Here is a 15,653-nt window from a genome sequence, read left to right as displayed (position 1 = left end):
ACACTGGTCGAAGAAGTTCAGACCATGATGGGGCACAGAAAAGATGCCCTGAAACAGATACTCCTCTCACCTGGCCCTTTAAGGGTTCTTTGGTGACCTTGAACAAGTTACTTAGCCTCTCTGCCCTCAATTTCCTCATCTGTAAACAGGTATAATAACAAGACCTACTCCATAGGTTTGCAATAAAGATTCAGTGATGTAAGGCACAGAAAGTACTTTAAAAAGTACATGACACAGAGGAAAGTCAGCCTTTCCAGACACTAGGAACATTCTCCTCCTCCCGAATAAATGTAAACAGCATCCTGTGAGGTAACAGAGAAGGCAGGCAGGGCCAGGGCAGCAGACAAAGGGAAAAGCAGTAGAATTGCCCTCAATAAACACCGCAAAATGTCTCAGGAACCAAGCAAAATTCATAGAAGACAATGCTTCCGTAGACTGAGGAGCTGCTCCACTGGCTTGTCATTTGTCAGCTTCTGAATTTTGCTGAGTCCCCAGGGCTCCCTCCCTTTGACCAGTGAGGGCAAAGGAAACAGCATGGCCTTGTACACAGACCAAACTGAGTCTGAACACTGACTCTGCCACACCCTGGCTGCACAACCTTGTGCAGCCCACTCACACTTTGTGAGCCTCAGGTTCCTCATCTGTAAGGTGGGCACAGTCTCACCAACATGGGAATGCGGGATTGAGGAGAAAAGCAAGAATTTCTATATGGCCAGGCATGATGTGGTGTCCAAGTCAACAGGGTAGGGGCCAGGGGGTCTCATTTCTCTTAGGTTTATACCAACTTGAGTACCCTGCAAACAAGAGGAAGACAGAGATACCCTGGGCTTGAGCAGGGAAGGGCCCTCAGGAGGTTATTGAGGGTGCCTTCTGTTTCCTAGTAGGACTTTTCTTTCCTGGGAGGATTTAGGGCATGGTCAGTTTCACAGCCAAGTTCTTTCCAGGACTGTGAGGGTCAGAGGGACTTGCCAGGAGAAAGGCAGGCCTCTTCCAGTGTTCCACATCCTGCGGCCCCAGAGCTGAGCTGCCAGCCCAGGAGTCGTTAGCAGGTGGCAGGGCCAAGTGTGGGGCCATCAGTCAGAGGAGGATGTCTGATGCAGTTCCTGGGATGCGATGGTGCCCTGAGGAGCCATTGGCGGTAATGATGATGGGTATTTAGGCAAATGAACTGTTAATGACCAGGCAGAGGTGAGCTGCCTCCCAGACCAGCTGGAGCCCAGAGCTGGCTAAGGAGGGCGAGGCAGGAATGAGGGGAGAGTAGAGAGGAAAGAGACTTCATTTCCTTCTCAGAAAGTGGTTTCCCCAGGGAGCTTTGGTTGGCCATGGGGCAATCCTTCCTTTATCTGCTGCTGCTACCCCAGGTCTCACCATCACTTCCATGAATTACTGCCAAGAAACTCCTGGCCACCCTGCCAAGTACACCCAACCCCCATCTTTCTAGCTCCATCCTTCCTGCCACATAGCAAAAAGAATCCTGTCAGCAGCCCACGCCAGCAGGGAAACAACTGCTGACATGCAGACCAGCTGGTTCAGGTTAGGTGGATCCTGGCAGCTGGGGACTGAGTGACAGTGGAGGTGAATATGGTAATATCAACAACCACACCATCTACTAATAATATTACTGCTCCAAACTGTGTAGAGTGTCAGATATGTGCCAGACATTCTTCTAGATTAACAGTGTGTAACTTATTATCTGTGCCACCCTTGAAGTGGAGGTTGACACTCCCATTTTATAGAGAAGGAAGCTGAGGCTTGGAGAGATGAAATGACTTGCCCAGAGATTAGGGAGCTAGAGACTTGGTTCAAAATTATGTCTAAGAACAGCCGAGAGTGAGTGAAGCTACAGAAGTAACTAATTTCTATCTTTCATGACCCAACACACAATGTGGGGAGAGTAACTCCCTGAGAAGAAGGGGTGGGGCCAAGATCAAGACTTCATACCTTTCCTATCCATTCAGAGTCTGATAGTCAGGAGGTAGGCCGGCCTCCACACCCTGCAGGGGGATGCTCTTGTTCCAACCTCTGCACACTCTTGCTTTGCCCCCTCACACTGGGCCCATCCAAACCCATGCTGGTAGAAGAATGTGTTCTCTGGTAAATAAATAAATAAATATAGATAAAAGTCAAATAAAATAAAATAAGCTTTTCCCTGAAACAGAACATGCCACATCCTTGCTGTGTGACCTTGGGCAAATTACTTAAGCACTCTGAACATGTTTTCCTCATATGTAAAATGAGATGGTAGTTATTTTGTAATTATCAAGTGTATGATCAAATAAACTAAAACAGCATGGGACTCCATATGGCACAGAAGGAAGGCCACTTTCTATTTCCTGGCTCTGACTCAGGCCAGTAGGGCGGTTTCAGTAGAGTGAGGTGTTAGACTTATGTGGTATTCTGTTTTCTCATCTGCAAAACTGGGGCAATTGTTCCTCCCTGGAAGAATTATTTCAAAGATTAGAGGTGATATAAATAAATCACCTGGTCCATAATCAGTCAACAAAAATAGTAACTGCAATTAATCTTTTTATCAGTTAGGTGTATGAGGTGCCCGAGCCACTGCTGGGTCCCACAGTGACAGTCCCCTTTTCCTGCTGCTGTTCTCATCTTTGAGAAACTTTCCTTGCCCCTCTCCACAAAGGCTTCTTCTGTCCTCTACAGCACTGAATCTTCTCCAAACTTAAGTTCCTTTCAGTCAGTTAGTGATTAACTCAACTTCAACTTGTATCGTCCATTGATGTTTCTTTCACGTGTTGGCTAGCTTATCACTCTGGAACTTCATTAGGATCTAATTGGCTGTGTGAATTTGGACACATGACCTTTCTTCTCTGAACCTCAGTTTCCTCCTGGACAGGTAGAGGTTTGGACAGGAGCCTGGTCCCCTGTCTCCAGACTACAGGATTTTCCAGGATCCAAGCACGGCCCACACCTTCCCACCTCCCGGCCTTTGTGAGAATAATCCCCTCTTCCTCAAATGCCCTTACCCCATATCTCAGTACCCATTTTATTTTTTATTTTTTTAATTTAATTGTTATTGTATTTTTTCCATTACCATGTAGTCTCCTTATTCCCCTCTCCCCGAGTAATCCCCACACTGTTGTCCACATCCATGAATACCACCCAGCATTAAAAAAGAAGAAATTAGCCAATCAGAGAAAGACAAATACCATATGGTTTCACTCCTTGTGGACTCTAATGAACAAACTGAACTAACAAGGAAAACGGGGACAGACTCATTGATGGAGAGCAGGATGTCAGCACCCATTCTAAATGTCACTTTTGCCATACAGTTTCCTTAACCCCCTCCAGGCAGAGGTGATGTCCCCTTTGAAATTCCAGGATCCTTGGTTTTAGCCATTGTCCCCTTTAGATTTTCCTGGATTTTGCCTGGAACAGTCATGCCTCTAATGAGAGCTGAAGTCTCTGATCACAAGAGTGTCAGGAGTGTCTCCACGTCCCCTGAAGCAACAAATACTCTAAGCCTTGCTCAGAAAGTGCCACTGAATCTTAGGGTCCTATTCTGGGAACTATGGAGGAAGCCAAAGACATACCATGTAATCCTTAACAAGGCACTTACATATCCAAGCCACCATTTCTTCTGAAAGAGGGACCAATCCATACCCAGAGATCTCTGGGTATCACTTTTGCATGGATAGAAACCCGCACCTCATCTTTCTTTGTTCCTGTGTGTCCTTCCTATTGCAAGATCATCGTCACTTTGTCCCATTTCTTTTGATACCTGTGCTTGGAGCTCTAGACCAGAGCAAATTCCCTGACTCCAAGAGCTGTGTTTTCTTTCTGCTGTAACTGGCATCTGCCCAGGCAGAAGAGCGAATATTTATTAGATCTCAGCAGGTTTCGGCCACTTTAATTGTTTTCTAGTGAAATGTGCCCATTGCTGAAACCAGCCCTTGTTGGCCATTTGTCAGGACAGCTAAGTGAAAGGGGAGCTACTTGGAGATGGGAGTTCGGGCAGGTCCAGGAAATTTTGGCTGCAGAAAGAAGTCACACCAAAGAAAAATGAGTCCCCAGGTGGTCATTTGAAACTGATGGATTGAGAGATAAGCACCGGAGTTGTGATCTCAACACACAGAGTCACTGGACCAACCATTCTCATAATTAGATGCAAGTAGCAAGCATTTAGTATTGTGGGTTTTTGCTTTTTTTTTTTAACTTTTAAAAGTGCATGGAACAAAAGCCATTAGAATCAACAACTGCTATTTTTTTTTCCAAAAAGGAGGTTGGAGGGTGAGAAGGAAAGTGTTATTTATTAAGTTCCTAATATATACTAAACACTAAACATAAACTGCTGGTTTCTTTTTTTTTTTTTACAGAGAAACACGTTTTTTTTCTCTTGACTAATTCCCCGGAAGCCCAACATACAAAAGAGAAAGAAGAATAGTTGCTCTTGTTCGAGCTTTAATGAGAGACCTGAAACCCACCTACTCCTTCGGACTCTCCCTACCCCAACTCACAGCAAATTAGCCCTGTTAGCCCATGAGATCTATTTTAGAAATGCTGAGTATCTCATTCCTAACAGAAATTCTTCAATGATGGCATTATTTTCCCATTTGACAGATGAGTTACGTGGTCACGTGGCAGGGCAGCAAAGACACGTGAGGCTTAGAACTCTGCTCTCTGGACTCCAGCACGCCCAGGGCTCCTTCCACACCGTCAGGCCCCCATCTGGTTTGAAGAGAAGAGACTGAGATCGTGGAGCCCAGAGTGAGGCTGCCCCTCTAATCCACGTGAGAAGAACAGGGGTCAAGAAAAAGAGGAGCTGAAATGCATGGAACACTGGAGAGGACCAAGCAAGAGGTCTCTGGCCTGAGCAGAAGGAGGAGTAGGGAGGAGAGGCAGCGAGGCTGGGAACCCAGCTCACTGTCTTTGTCCAGGTGATACCTCCCATCTCGCAGATGCTGCCCTTCACTCTGCCTCCCTTGTGTGAGGATGCTTCCCTCCAGTTCCCTACCCTCCCCCTTGCCTGACTGTCCCTCTGCCATCAGCACTGCCCTGTCTCTCAGTGACATAAGCCAGCCACCTGCTGGGAACCATTCCTCACAGTCAAAGACATGGCTCTGAACCACATTACAACCTCGGGAAGGAGAAGGCTAAGGTAACCCCTGATGGACAGTCATCCAGTGAAGATAGTTTGGTGTCACAAAATGTCAATGTGTTTGTGGACACGTCGAGTATGAAGGGTCCAGCAGCCCAGCCATGGTGGGAGGGGGTAAGGTCATGTGGGTTGTCTGTCCCTTGCTAGTCCTCAATGGCAGTGCTCACCTCACTCATCAGGTAGCCCTGATTTCCACACAGTGAAGTCTCCTGTGTGAGCAAGACTGGCAACATATGACCCAGTTCCCCAAGAAATGGCCAGCAGCTCAGCCCATTTTCTGTCAAGTTGCCAACCCCACCATTTTCCCTCTATTCCAGAACATTATTAGGAATGTTAGAAGAAAAGATAAATGAGAACATTCATTCAATACCAATACAGCTGTGTCCTAGTACAGAGGTTTATTGCTGGTAGACATAGTATGTTAACCATTTTCACCTCCTTCTACTTGGCCAACTTCCAGTCTGAGATGGCCATATGATACGATATATCTTTGGGCATGATAAATAGGTGGAAGCCTGTTGTGAGACTTCCCAGAAAGCTTTTGATTTCCTGACAGAAACACTCATCATTCTCCTTAACAGTTCCTACTGGATTGCAGATGTGATGGAAAGAGTTACAGCAGCCACACTGCAACCATGAAGGAAAGGAGAACAGATGCAGACATATTATCCCATAGAGAGTTGAACAGCTAACCACAGTTCCTTGCTTCCAGATATCTCCTTGTGTGAGAAAATGAAGTGTCTATGTTTTTAAGTCACTAGAGCTGATTATTACTGTCACTCAAAGCCAAAAGCATTCCTTACACAGCATGTGATCTTATGTAACCCTCACGACAACTCTAGGAATCATTATCCTCCTTTTATACTCAAGGAAATTAAGGTTGAGAGAGATTGACTACACAAAAGTCACTTATCTTTTGGTAGAATCAAGTGGCAGAATCAAGATTTGAATTTAAGCTTTTCACTTCATGCTCATGAACCCATAATAAATAAGAAGGTATCATATTTATTAGATATTCAGGGTATGGCACAGATAACGCCCGTTTTATTACAAAACCTTTTAGTACAAAATTATAAGTATGTAACTCGGTAACATAACAATATCACACTCAAGCATACCATATGACATTTTAGGTGAGATGTTCAAATTAAAACTATAAATTATCACACCCATAGTATTACCCTACCAACCACACTCAAGCAGGCATTACTTCTGTTGGACCCTGTATATCATATCTACATTATATATAACTTCTTGTATAAATATACTTATATATACATCACACATATGTTTATGCATCTGCATACATGCACATGCACATGTTCTTTCTCTTTCATTTTATGGCCTAATTGCCTTTGAGCCCATGGTGACAACACCCTCTTCATCCTGGGCCTGCAGTCATGTATCTATAGGATAACATTACTCTTGGCCCACTGGACACAAGTAAAAATCATCCTGAAGAATATGCCAGTGATTTGGAAGTACCACGCTTTCTAAATATCAAGGAAAAAAAGAGCCCGGGTGTGGGAGGCAGCACATGGAGCACAGAGAGCAGTGAATCTGCAGCAGGGAGATGTAGGTCAGGGTCCAGTTTCATCTGAAGCAAACTTGTGAACGCTTCAAGGCACTTTCCCACCCAGCACCTCAATTTTCCCACCTATACAATGGAATGAGTCTCTGGGGGAGCCCGTGCTCTTCAAGGCAAAGCAGTCACTTCAGCCAACTGTGGGTCAGGAGGCCCCCCTGCCTCCCCTAACATCATAATCTGGGGGGATGGAATGGGCTCTGAAGTCTGATCTTGCCTACAGGAACAAACCTTTTCTCTCCCAGGCCTCACCTGTATCATCCTTTATCACAAGCCATGTGAGAACAAGCCTCTCACAGAAGCTGCTTTATCTGGGATTACCCTTCCCTGTGATCAAATGTTTGCAGGGATTACCCAGGATGGATTGAGATTGAATGTGGTGTTTCACTCAACAGCCTCAGGCTTTGGCTTCCCTTCCTCACTTGAGCTGCCAAAATAAATTCCCACTGACATCACACACACACACACACACACACACACACACACACATACACACACACACACGTCCGGGATCTGTTTGGCTTGCTTAAAGTAAAAACAAAGAAGCAGACGAGCTGTTTCACAGCAGATTCTCCCCACATTCACAGGGGAGCCAGAGCTCTCCCATTTAAAGCAGCCATCAGGCGCCTCCAGAGGTGATTTCCTGTCCCTCCTGTCCTGCCTGAAGGCTGAATGGCAGTCATCAACTTCCTGTGCTAGAGACCCTTCTGAGATCCCCCTGGTCTTTTATTTAGGCAGCCCAGTGCTGTTCATTCAGCCTGTATCCAACAAGCATTCACATTAAGTCAACTTATTACTTAAATACATGCTATACCAGGCATGGTGCTGGGCCACAGGGAACCAATGATGAAAGAGACAATAGAGTCCCTGCCATTGATTGGTTTGTACTCTGCAGTTGACACTGTAGTGGTCTGGCCCCCTTCCTCTGCAAGGCCATGCTTTGTCTGCAAAGAAAGACTCTAGGAGGAAAGCACCAGTTGCTTAACCCATGAGGGGCTTTCACATTTGTATTTATTGAGTGCTTGGTGGAATTCCATGTGACACTCTATGGGCTATACACAATTTCCAATATGCTCAGAGTGCTCAGGAAATAGCTGTGAAACTGAATTATTTGTTAACACCATCTCAGCTGTGAGGGAGAGAACATTTGCCCAGTTTTCAGTTAAGAGGAGATGTAGAATCTTTCCTTTGTTATTAGAAATACTACAATTAGCACTATAATTACTACTGCTACCATTAGCACTATTATTACTACCTGATGACCATTATGTCTACTATTACTGCCGCTGCTACCATTACCACTGGCAGGGCTACATTATCATCACCACCGCTATTACTGCAGTGCCACCATTAGCACTGCTACTCCCACCACTACCACCACTGTGTTCCTACTGCTTCTGCTTCTGCATCAGTACTAGCAGCTACAAATTGCTGGGTTCCGAGTGCCAAGCCCTGTGCTAATATTTTAAATGTATTGCTTAATTGTAACCACCACAATAATCCTATCAACTAGAGATTATTTTTTCCCGATTTCAGATAAGATCATTGTGACAGTTACATAACTAAAAGTAACAAAATCAGGGTTCAGCCCCAGGCAGCTTGACCTTGAAGTTCATGTTCTTAAACACCATCTTCTCTTTCTTCTCTAGATCCATTTCTAACACCCACAGCTATATGATTCCAAAGCCAGGCTTCAAATCATGGAATGTGTAACCACTCTGGAAAGAAAAAGAGGAAGGAGGGAAGAAGGAAGGAAGGAAGGAAGGAAGGAAGGAAGGAAGGAAGGAAGGAAGGAAGGAAGGAAGGAAGAGGCAAGCTAAGACACGAAAGAAGGAGAAAAAGAGACCTTGGCATTTGATATGCTACACCTCGAACCTTTTCTAATCTCAGCCCCCAAATCATGCAAACATCATTTTCCAATGCAGAGCCCAGAGGAACCCTGGACTTGACCTTGTGTTTACTACCATAGATTTAGATGCTGAAAGAAGCCAGTTTTTCAGGACCTTGCCAACCAGAGAGCTGAAGGATGTCCCTAGAGTAAAAAAAGGAGACAGCTAGTATAGGGAAAAGACATGGAATTTTAAATTCCAGGATTTACAGCCCAGTCCTGGCATTTTCACTCTGCATTTGTCCTTGGCCCTCAGCTTCCCTCTCTATCAAATGGGAACAATGTCATCTCCTTCCAGGGGGTGTCATGAGGACATAAATAAAAACACAAAACATGTGAAAGTGCTTTGTGGTGGGGAACATGCCTTGCAGATGATATTTCTTATTCCAATCAGGGTGTCTACACTGATTCTTCCTGCCCAGTGCCGCCCTGACCCAGGGGTACGGGTCACTCTGCTTCCAAGGGAGCCTGGGCGGGGCTTACCACCAGCCCTATCCAGTGCCTATCTTGTAATGCTGCCCCAAGGTGGCCTTAAATGAGGGAGCCCATCCAGGATGTTTTGTGTAGCATCTGGAATTCATCTCCACTGACCAAGAAGGAGAAAGAAGGAAGAAGAAGAAGTAGAAGATGCAGCAGCAGTAAAGCCTCCTGGGGGGTGAACCACTCTAGAAGAGCTCTTCCCCAGAGGCCTTGCCACTGCGGAAAATGCCGGAAAAATGCCGGCTAATTTCAGAGGCTCCACGATGGTGGGCCAACAGCCCAGGGAGAATGAGCAATTATGATTTCCATCTAAGCAACATATGCTGTTTGCTGGCCTCTTTCGAACAGCTGTAGGTTAGATGCTGTTAAGATTAAGTCTCCTTCTCTCCTCCATATTTCAGAATTCAAATTAAACTAAAATAACAGCACCTGCTGAACAAAAACCCCATTGGAAATGTGTCCTCGTACACAATTACTGCAGGGAGGCTGGTCACCATTGTTACCCGCCTATTCTTCCTGAATGGGAACGACAGCGAAGTTTCCCAGGCAGCTGCAGCAATTCAATTGTATAACTGGAGCTGGCCCGGCGCCAACCCTCAAGAACTCAAGTGGCACCAAAAGATACTATATTGATTTGCAATCGAACATAATAGGCCATCAGCTTAATTATTACTGAAGTGACAAGGTTCTGGGTATTTCATATTTATATTTCAGGGCCTGTGAAGGATGAATGTAAATCTTTTAAATGCACGGATTTGCATATCTTCAGAAGGGTTGAGTGCTCTTATTACATTCATAGCCTTTGAAAGACCAAAAGGACTGGCTATTGAACTCAGGTTGCCGGATCCCACCGGCATTTGCTTGGATGAAGAGACAAAAGACATAAAATGGAAACTGCTTTTAGTCCAAAAAAAAGGCGAAAAAAAAGGAAAAGAAAAAAATAGAACCCACTACTCAACTGCGTCAAGCTGAGGCCTCTTTGGGGCCTTTGAAGGGAGGTTGGTTACAGGTCTTATGGGGACAGAAGCACTTGGTCATTGAGAAGTAGAATCAATGACCTGGATCCACGAGGACTCTCTGCTCTCTCCTCCCGGACTGTTCCTAGATCCTCGGGTCAGTAGAACCTTATGATCTGCTGAGATGTTGGGCGATGGAGGGATGGGAAGAGACAGAATTTACTAAGTGCCTGCTACACATCTGTACCATCCTGAGACCAAAAAGGTAAAGACAAAATGTCTCACCTTAATCCCATCATCATCATCAACTATCCTACCACATCCTAATAGGACCTCTTATTCAAGCAAGAAATTTTAGAACCATTCCAAATTTCTCCCCATCCCTCATTCTAGATCTAAAAGGTCAATCTTTCTAGGTACCCCCTTGATTTCTGCTCTCTGCCCTCTTTCCCTCCTACTACTTCTGCTTTCCATCAGGTCTCAAGATAAAGCCAACTGAAGAGGTTTTCCTATTGTATCTTTCTGCCTCTGTCTTACTGAATCCCAGCTTATTCTCTATCCTTCCATCAGAGAACCTTTCCAGTAGTGCTGGGAACATGGGGTGCTGCTGCCTAAAACCCTTCACCAGCTTCCACAGGATAAGGTTCCCCTCTCTCCACCATCAGGCTGCAGTCTTCCCACCAGCCAGCTATTCCACAGGTTCGCTCTTTCACCCTTGACATGTGGCATTTCAATTCTCTGAGCCTGGATGCCTTCTTCTTGTTAATGGAGAGACAAGAGTCATCTTGCAAGATTCACGTGAAATCAGGGCATCCTATCTGACCTGGGCGCCCTCATCAGTCAACCCATTTTACTTTGTTCTTCTGTGTGTTATGAAACTGATCACATTGTGCTTTACTTAAACTGTTTATATGTCTGCTGCCTAAACACTGAAGGCTTCACAATCAGAAAGTGTGCCTTTAGATCTCTTTCCCCAGGACCCCATCAGGGCCTGGAATGCAGGAAGTGCTCAGCAACTATTGGTTGAGTCTTCATTCCCAGGGAATATCAAACATGGGTGGAAGATCTATTACAAGTGAGACATTGTTCCAGGCACTGAACAGAATATAGCTTTTGCCATATGGGAACCCAAGGCCAGAGACCAGGACGATGCTGGCAGCTTCTAGGTCTGACTGCTGACCAGAGCAATGGTGTAAGCATTGAGTGTTCTCAAAACACAGAGAAACAGAGATACTTGGCCTAGAGTGTTTGGGGGGCAGAACAGAACCTGATCTAAATCTGAAAACCTAAAACCCTACAATTTAAGAGTTGGCATTCACCAACTCTGATCTCCACATTTGATAAGTGGGCAATTGAGAAACAAAAGGCAAGATAAGTTTATAAAAGTAGTAGGAATGCTGACTCATCAGTCCATGTTCCTTTCCTGTATGCATTATGAGATATGCAGGACTTGATTATACATGGAGTGGGGAAAATATTCCAGATGCTGGCTCTAACCACCCCATCCTCCTCAGTGCCTCAATATCACCATCATTGCCACCCCTCTCCCTAAGACCACAACTGTCACCACCAGCCCCACTCCTGCCACCGTTCCCACCACTATGACCTACGCCAGAGAGGCCTGTGCTTTGAGGAAAAAGTGGAAAGAGAAAGTATTTTGTTTGTGTTTCCATCACCTTTTACCACTTCTCTTCCTGCCTCTGTTCTACTCCACCTCCCTGCACCATCTACACGGCTCCTGTCCTTTTATATCCTGGGCTTTGGCCTTGCCGAGGGCTCCTTGCAGTCACTTCCTCTGCTCCAGGGAGCATCTTTACACCCTTGAACTGAGAAGTTGTTTCCAAGGGAGCTAGATCAAAGAGGATCCAGAAAAAGAAAAAAGGAGAGAGAAAGAGAGAGAGAGAACGTTGCAAATTTGGGGAAACCAGAATTTTCTCTACAAAGGTAACAGGACAATAGGAGTTAAGATCTAATAATTCTTGGAGACTCAGAGACTCTGACATGAGAGACCATCATTTCCTAGGTAATGACCATCATTACCCAGGAAAGGAAACCTTGAAATGTTCTCCAGGACACAGTGGAATTCCTCTCTGGCTCTTAAAATCCTGTTTCATAGTCTGCCTGCCCCACATTCCTCTTTTCGACCTGCTTTTTGGGGGACCCATTTAGACCCTCTTCCTTGGTTTACGTCCTCTGGGAAGGGCCCAGCACCTCTCCTGGAGTCACCGGAAGAGCTGGCAAAGACTCAATCCCTAGAAGTCCTCGGCAGCAGCATCTCCCTGCTGGCCACTCCTGCAGGCTGAGCACAAAGCAGGCGTTATCCCGTGAGGAGGAGCAGGGGAGCCGCGGAGGACACCTGCTCAGGCAATTCTGCAATAAAAGGAAGTGAGGCTGGAAATTGGACAATTGTTACTAAGTAGCTGAGGACCCAGCTGAGTGGGGTTTTCTTTAGTAAGGAAGATAGAATAGCTTTAAAGGCAGGTGGAGGTTTCCCACAATCTAGGGTTTCACGGAGAAGAGCCGGGGATAAAGTTAGGCTCAGGAAAAGGACGTGTCTTTTCATCCTTATAAAGAGGAAGGGGGAGCGAGGTTCTTTCTTTCAGCCTTTGGAAGTGTTTCACTTGTGTCAGTATTATTAAAGGCATAGACTTTGTGAGCACCTGGAAGGGAGGGACTGATCCCTAAGACTGAGGGTTGCTTCCCTAAGAATTAGGCAAAAAGGACCAGACTCATTTCTTTCACTGCTTCCCAGGCTGATAGATTGTGAAAATAAAGGAAAATGAATGTATCTGGATTACAGAAGACATTTGACTCTTTTAATTTTCTTGGGAAAGATGAATGTAAGGTAATTAGGTTAGCACTAGTTAGCACCTAAAATGTATTGAGTCCTTACCATGTGCCAGGTAACATACTGGGTTTTCCATGTAGTGAACCATGGAATCACCCCATTGCCATCTTACAGATGAGGAAAGTGGGGCTCAGAGAGATTTGGTCAACACAGGGCAGCCTGGGGAGATCCACGCCACTCTGTTCCACAATATTGTCTCCACGCTGCAATGGTCGCCTACCCACGAATACAGTGGAGCCTGTTCCCCTTGTGCATGAAGAAATAGTAACATACATACCCCTAGTCACAATCACATACTGTCCCAATGCCCACACATGCCCGTAGGTAGGCATGCACATGTGCACATACCCTATAGCTACATGTGGCCTTTGACACTACAATCACCTATAGGTGGCCTGGACTATTTTTACATGCTGTCTCTACCTAAGGGAAAGAAAGTCTCTCACCCTGCTGCTAAACTCAGCCAATTATCTCATATCTCAGAAAAGGACGTTGATCATCTGGGATAACACTCTCAAGTCCAGTAGACTGAGCAGTGTCCCAAGGGCATGGCTGTGATACATGAGGTTGGGAGAGCTGAGGCAATGAGGGAAGGCTCTGCCACCCCCATCCCTGCTACTCAGAGAGGCACTCAAAGCCAACCCCTCCCCAGGCTGCTGCCAGGGGACCAGGGGACGTGAGACAAAAAGACCTGGAGGGATCCAGGGGCCAGGTCTGCATTCAGATGCCCAGCAATGTGACCTCAGCAGTTCCTACACTTCTCCAAACCCCAGACGCCCCTCTGTTAAGGTGAAGATAGAAAGTCCCACCACATAGCATTGCTCTGAGGATTGGAAAGCTTCGAGTGCAGCATGGGTCCCAGGGCCCATGCTGGACGAGTAGCCAGCCCCAATCCATTCTGCATGTTCCATGCTGCCATCTTCTGATGCCAAAGCCATCCCCGCAGCAAGCTGCACGGCACCCTGTCAACAGCCCCCAGGGAAAAAGAGGTGGCAGAGAGTCGGGGTGGGGAGTGCTCAGGTTGAGACCCTCAGCTGCTCCTGAAGAAGTAGGGCTGACAAGGTGAGGATTGTTTTTCTCCCCTGGTGTGAAGAATGTTGACTTGCTGCTGATAGATGGTGGGATGATGATATTAATTAAAATGCAGGCAGGCACGAGGGCACCTCTTAGAGCTGCGAATTCCCTGGGGGGAGGGGAGGGTAAGGCATCAGTTCTGTTTTGTAGCCTTAGCAGGAAGAGTGTCCTTCTACCCTCTCTTTCCCCTTCTGGAGAGGGTGCAATTTGAAAAAAAAGGGTCTAGATTTCCCTGTCACTATAAGAGTCAGGTCACAAAAGCACGGGGCTCTGAGTAGAGTAGAAGCACAGCCGTGTCCTCCCATTATTCAGACATCACAAGGTCTGAAAATGTTCTGCCTTTGGAGAAACCACTCAAGGGAGCACTTCACGTCTCTGATACTTGCTAGTCTGCCTGTAATTGGCAGGACAGGGGTGCAAAGAACTTCCTAAAAGAGAAGAGTTTATGACATAAGGGAGACCCCACAGGGAAGACCTGAAGTGCAAATGCCACAATCCACAGTCCAGGGTCTATGCCCAGAGGTCCAGGGACTGGATTTTGAAATGGGGAGAACACAGGACCAGAGCAAGGGCAGAGCAGGAACAAGAGAGCTGAATGCAGAGTACTTGCTGCCCCAGCCACAGGGTATGCCCAGCTGAGCTCAATGGACCATGAGATCCCTGCACCTGGGCAGACCAGCCCAGGAACAGAATCTCTCTCTGATTTCCTCCTTCTTGTCTCTTCCCACAAAAATAAGAAGTAGCTCCTGAAGACTCCTAGTTCTGAGGCCCTAGAAATCACTGAGAATCTCAGCAGTCAGGTGGCATGTTTGATATGACAGAATGAAGGTTGGGACTCTTACCTCATTTTGGGAAACTAGGGCCTTGAGCTACTCCACTTCTTTAAATTTTATTTGAACAGGAGCCAGTGAGACTTCGAAAAAGTAAGTCTCTCCATTGTGCTACCTCCGTCAAGCCCTCAGAAAAGAGGAAAATCTCTTTGGAGGGAGGGAAGAGTAGATGAGGGGCAAGCCGAAGGCCCAGCACTTGTTGGTACCTGAGCGTAGAACTCTAACCACAGAGCTTAATCTTCACCTTTCTGGGGTTTTGTTTACTTAACTACAGAAAAGATGAATGACATTAGGAAATATCCCTCCCTCCTTCCTCATTTCCTGCCTGTCTTCTTTCCTCTCCAACTTTCCTCCCCCAGCTCCTTGCATAACTTGACAATTGGGCATTTTGGGTTCTGAAATATGTGTAATCATTTCTCCACCATCTGACCTGTAAATAACGGCTTTAATGAGGATGGTTGAGAAACATTCCCCAGGGATGGTAATGGATTACAATGCACATTGGCCTAAGCTCTCCGGCAGACCTAATCCACCCAGAACTCTTCACAATAAGGATTATTTCGGAAGTATTGAAGAAAAGGCAGGGTGAAGGTGTACAGAAATCTCAGTGGAATTGGGAGACCCCTCCTGTGCACTCCTTCTCACCTAGCAACACATTTCCAAATCTCAAGAGCTCAAACTCCTCCCAGTCACACATGAGAATATCCCGTATCCTTAGACTTTAAGCAAGAATGCTGTCCCAAACTATGCATCTGGAAAGAAACAGTCAATGCAAACAAGCAGAATGACATTTCCAGATACAATTTTAACCTTGATCTTTTGTTGGGAGACCCTGCTGTCTTTTTTATTCATTTCTATCTCCCAGGTCAAATTTTA

Source organism: Phyllostomus hastatus, unplaced genomic scaffold (genome assembly GCF_019186645.2).
Source record: "Phyllostomus hastatus isolate PE091 unplaced genomic scaffold, TTU_PhHast_1.1 phas_scaffold_585, whole genome shotgun sequence".
In the NCBI taxonomy this organism is placed as follows: domain Eukaryota; kingdom Metazoa; phylum Chordata; class Mammalia; order Chiroptera; family Phyllostomidae; genus Phyllostomus; species Phyllostomus hastatus.
The sequence above is the reverse complement of the archived record's forward strand: the minus strand, read 5'-3'. Positions refer to the sequence as shown.